At 32.9% G+C, this 6,038-nt stretch overlaps 1 pseudogene; it reads left to right on the top strand.

The window, feature by feature from the left end:
- LOC110420669 (cation/H(+) antiporter 20-like) overlaps positions 1-6,038 on the top strand; it is a 6,587-nt pseudogene that overhangs the window by 240 nt on the left and 309 nt on the right.

Raw genomic sequence — 6,038 nt, forward strand, 5'->3', positions numbered from 1 at the left:
ACAGAGCAGGGAGTATGAGCTCCTTGTAGTTGGAAAGGGGCAGCTCCCATCATCTACGGAATTAGCAGACAATCACATAGAACTGGCAGAATTGGGACATGTAGGAGATGTTTTGGCATCAGACAGGGGAATGTTGCCATCTACACTTGTTATCCAACAACAAAATGCAGTTGTTGCAGAGGATGTTACTGACGTAAAGATGATATGACAAGAAGAGAGCTGTTATCAAACATTGCATGACATGATATCTAATTTTTTTTAAATAATTAAAAAATTTTAAATAAATTTTTATATTTTTATTATGTTTAATTAAATTTTATATTTTTATTTTAAATTAAATAAATATTTGTATTTTTATTTTAAATTAAATAAATTTTTATCGTTAATTATGAATTTAATTAAAATATCATTTGTCATTCTATGCTACGTGACGTTAACGTGACATACTGACATATTATAATTGATGATAATATGATATGTTAATATATCATAATTGATGAAAATATGAAATTTTTTACATTTCACATTAATGTTATGTTAGTGTTATGTTGATTTAAAATTATAAGTGATATTTTAATTAATGACAATTAGTTAATCATTTATCATAAAAATTTATTTGATTCAAAATAAAAATATAAAAACTTAATTAAACACAATAAAAAATAAAAATTTATTTAATTTTTTTAAAATTTAAAAGTTTATTTAAACATTATAACGATTTGAATTTTATTTTTGAAGAATGTAGACATGCAAATCTAAATTTGCAATTTGCGGTTTATATAACATGTTGCAAGTACGGCCAGAAATAGGACTCTGGATCAAAACCTTGACATAAAAAAACATAAAGGATATGATTGGCTAACAAATTAATTATGAATAATTGAGTAAACAATAACATAATTAAAATACTAAAGTCATACACGTCTCATATCACCTCAATCCATCATCAAAAAGTTATATACCAAAAGAACTTGCATTCCATTATTATTTTCCTATCAAGAAGTAATAAATAGAGGATGGCAAACTCGTGACATAATAATATGAAAAGGACACCAATAGAGACATGAAATAAAAGTAGAAGATTTTTGTCCACTATTCGTCTCAAAACAGGATGAGATTCGCGAAATCACTTTTTTAAAATCGAGAAGCAAAGATTTGAAAGAAATTTAAAAGGGGGAATCAGTGAGACTTGGTATCATTATCTCCAATTTCTTTTAGCAACAGTACCATGTATTTTCTTATCAAAGTGATCATGGAACCAAAGACCATTTTTAACTAGAGTTGTCGGACTGGTCCGGCTCAATCCAGCCTAAGTCCTTGTGAGTTGAAAAAATATAAATTGGGTCGGGTCAGTTCATTTTTTATATGGGTCATCAAAACTTTAATTCAGCTCACCTCTTGTTAGTTTATGGGATAGATTAGACTAGTCTATTTTTAATTTTTTAAAAAAACTCATTTTTATAATTCTACCTAACAAATTTTCTAATAATACAATTATTTTATAATTTAATTTATAAATTGAATAATAAAAACATATTACAAACAAACAAATTACATCAAATAAAAAAATAAATAAATTACATAAATAAAGTTTAAATCTTTAACATAAACTACTATCTCATAAATATAAGTATATAACCAAATAATAAAAATTTCAAGACTCATTTATATCATCTTCAATCCTCATCCTTAAGTAAAACATTTAAATGACAGCAATGATGTATCAAGGTCTGAATCATTATTAATTTATCATCTAATATTCATTACAGAAAAAAAGATAATAAATTTTAATCTAAATTAAAATTTTTAATTTGATAGGTAAAGATTAAAAACATTGAAATATATAAAATAAGTAATATCATTAGTAACTAAATTATTAATTTTACATAATTAAATATATAAAATTATTAAATTAATTAAAATTATTTTTTCTAACCCATAGAGCTGGCCCACCCCAGCTCATTTTAGCCCACTAATTTGATGAGTTGACTCATTTAAGCTCGATTTTTATATGAGTCTAAATTTTTAAACTTAACCCATCTCATATTTAATAAGGTGTCTATTTTTAGCATAATCAATTTAGTGAAATGACAGGAAAAAAAAAGCCACAACTAGATGCACCAACCACCTCCAATCTCTTGCAACATTGGACAGTTGAGAACAACCAAAACCCTTATCTTAGGAATATGTCCACCCATATTTTTCAATTATAAAGGTGATCACGATCTAAACTCTAATCCAAAAATTTCTAACACGTTGCAGTTTCTCAACAGTGACCTTGGGTATTTAGAATATCACTTCAGGGTTCAGGCTTTTTTCAGCCAGGCGAAAAGCTCACAGCCTTCACTTTCCGAGAATATCAAAAGCACCCACATTTCTCAATTCTTTTTCCTTTAAGTTCTTGTCACTGAAACAATTGTTTTCCATAGAAAGTGATGACAAAAGGGTGGATCTGGCTTGATTTAATTGGTGAACTTCATCACCAAAATGCCATTAAGAGTTTAAAATAGGTATCAAACTAAACCTGCACTAGTAGTTCATGTTCTAGTATGATCTGTTCTTCATTTCCAATGACTGAAATTAAAAAAAAAAATTGAGCCACCAACTTTCAGTGCAAGAGCTAGAGCCAATTGATACATATCCATTAATACTTATTGAAAGCTTGTTTCGCTTGAACTACTTATGTTTACCACATGGGGCGGCTGCCATTTCCAGGAAGATTGCCGCTGATTTGAATTCTCAGTAATGGCTTAGGGAATATTTATGATAGTGCTAAAGGAACAAAAGCTTTGTTTTGGATCGAATATATTTAGACTTAAAAAATTAAGAGACAAATATCAAATTTATGTATACTAATTAGCTTAAAGGATAACTTAATCTTGAATGAATATGTGCTCAAGGTCTACAACTTGATTTTGAATGAATAATTTCTTTAAGGGTATTATGACTTGATCTTGACCTCAAAGATCTTACTTGATTCTGAATGAATATTTTCTTTTTCAAGGGTATTATGACTTGATCTTGACCTCAAAGATCTTCATGACTTATAAGTGATTTGGTTAAGCATTGTGTTTATAATGCTAGATGAGAGACTTTCATGAAGATTTAGTTTCTTTGAATTTATCTATAAATTATTTTAATTTAATCAGAGATAAATCATGATGACTCATAGAAGATTTTTTGATTGGCCAAATTTTGAGCCTTTGAATTTTTATTGACCGAATTTGAATATTATCTCTAAATTATCTTAATTTATAAATAAATAAATAAATTGGATGACCAAATTTGAATTTTATCTTTAAATTATCTTAATTCATTTAGACATAAATTGGATGGTAAATTTTTATTGGTCAAATTTAGCTATTATCACTAAATTATCTTGATTTATTTAGAGAAAAATTTGGTAACCAATAAGTGAATTTTCATTAGGTCCAATTAATATATTATCTCTAAATTATCTCAAGAAATAAATACATGATACGTAAGAAAATTTTAATTGATCCAATTATGTGTCATAGTTAGCCAATAAATTAATTATTTTATAATTAATTATATGGCTATCTTAATTGATGTCTTCAAATCCATATGACAGCTCATGATTCTTGTTTGAAAATTTTTTCAATTTATCAATTTCATACATGTGCCATCTTGTAATTGGATAACAATTTTCCTCCTTTTACCCTGCCTATGACAAATTACATACTGAACATTTGTTGTTAATCTCGATCGATAGGGAAGGGGTTGGTAATCAAAACGCGAAAAACAATGGCAAAGCCAAGCTGACTTAAACTCAAAGATGAAAAACAAATCCAACAAAAGAACTTTAAGCTGAAACCTTAAGAGAGAGGAATTTGGTTGAGGTTTTTTTTTTGTTGAAAGAATAAAAATCTATGTGTCGATTCGCTTAATAAAACTTATTTGGTTATAGCACATTAATTTATTCAACTTGGTTTTTTGTCACTGCCATAGAGTGGACCTAACGTCCTTATACGGCTCCGTGGAGGTTGAGAAATCATGTGCTGCATCTGTCTTTGCCCTGACCAATCTCACCAGTGGCACATTCAACAATACTGTTAGTCGGGAAACAACATGGCGATTTGCTTGCTAAGGCCGACGTGAAGAGGGAACATGATCTTTTGTTATTTCACTTGTCTGGATTCCATCTCGAGCTGGAAGAATGGTTTTTGGATTCTTTCTCTATTCGCACCCCTGGCTTCTTTGGGCTCTACTGTGGCTCTTGGGTTGATCAAAGTTCCGCTCTGTGCTTGGGTCTTGCTGATTTTGAGGGCTCTTGTGTCTGTTTGATTTTGGATTTTTTGATTACTCCTGCTCAGGTTTACAAGAAGGCTGATAGATGGAAAAGATGGGAAAGATGAAAAAAATATATATTTAAAGAACACAGTAGTAATTAAATTAAGTTCCAATACATAAACCCTTGTCTAATTTACCTCCATTTCAAGAACTGGCATTAACAGGAGGATCACTTCGTCAATCAACTCTATATAAGCCCTTGACTAATTTACCTCCATTTCAAGACAACCAAAGCTTCATTAGGTTTTGAAATTATAGTAGTAGTGCATGCTTGGCTGTTTTCAATAGCATTGATCCTCAAAGGTTACCATGCAGCTCAACTTCGATAAATATATTTAAAGGAAGCTCGAAAGGGATACCTCATGTTCCTAGGCGTGGCTCTCTCCATCACAGCTTTCCCCGTGCTCGCCCGCATTCTAGCAGAGCTCAAGCTACTAACAACCCATGTGGGCCAACCTGTCATGGCTGCAGCTGCATTCAACGGCGTTGCTTGCATGTATATTGCTGGCCTTGGCTCTGGCACTAGCAGGCAACGGCTCGGGTGGAGGCCAGAAAAGCCCATCAATATCCATATGGGTTCTTATTTTCTGGAGTTGCTTTCGTTGCTTTCATGTTAATCCTTTTCCGGCACATGATGAGCTGGGTTGCTCGGCAGTACTGCTCGCCAGACCATGACTCTGTCATGGATGAAGCTCGTATATGTTCACCCTTAGCTGGGGTAATGATATCTGGCTTCATGACTGACCTTATAGGAATCTATTCAATTTTCGATGCTTTTGTATATGGACTTACGATTCCTAAAGGAGGTGAATTCGCAGCAAAATTGATAGAAAGGATTGAGAACTTCGTGGTGGGTTTGCTTCTCGCGCTTTACTTCGCGTCTAGTGGGTTAAGGACGGACGTGCCTAAAATTCGAGATGTAGAGGCTGGGGATTTGGTGCTTACTATATCCACGGCTTGTGCAGGGAAGATTTTGGGGACGTTTGTGGTGGCCATGCTGTGTATGATCCCCGAAAGAGAGTCGTTGGTACTTGGCGTTCCAAAGTGTTGGTGGAGCACATTGTTCTCAACATTGGTAGGGAAAAAAAGGTGAGTGAAATCTAATCTTTCGCCATGAAAAGTTTCTTATGATCAAGTACTAAGCTATATACTTCACTAATTAGCAGAGAACAGTTTCATCTACAGTGCAAAAGTTTGTAATTTTTTATGCAGATCAAATATAGTAGCTGAATTACATATTCCAAGATATAATTCTCTCCATTGCCATCGTGGTAATTAATGAAATTATCTTATAATTGTCAAACAGGTTCCCAATCATGAAATATTTGCGATTGAGTCCTGATGGCTCTCTTCACCACTTTCATCACAACTCCAGCAGTCATGGCCATATACATCGTGGTAATTACGTCGTTTGGAACGAGGATTGTCCCCTGCTCAAAACTCAGAAGACGAGCATCGGATTCTGGCATGTGTCCATGAACCTGGGAATGTGCCTTCACTTATCAACCTCATCGAGTCCATTCGTACCACCAAGAAATGCCCACTCAAGCTCTACGTCATGCACCTTGTTGAACTTACTGATCGATCTTCATCTATTTTGATGGTTCAGAAAGCCCGAAAGAATGGCTTTCCCTTCGTTAACAGCCTGTGTCGAGGCACTAAACATGACCAGATCGCTGCTGCCATGGAGAGTCACCATCCTCCACTCAACAGCTATTTCAGCGTTG

The sequence above is a fragment of the Theobroma umbraticum genome, unplaced genomic scaffold (assembly GCF_002168275.2).
Source record: "Theobroma umbraticum cultivar Fairchild unplaced genomic scaffold, ASM216827v3 scaffold_86.0, whole genome shotgun sequence".
NCBI classification, from domain to species: domain Eukaryota; kingdom Viridiplantae; phylum Streptophyta; class Magnoliopsida; order Malvales; family Malvaceae; genus Theobroma; species Theobroma umbraticum.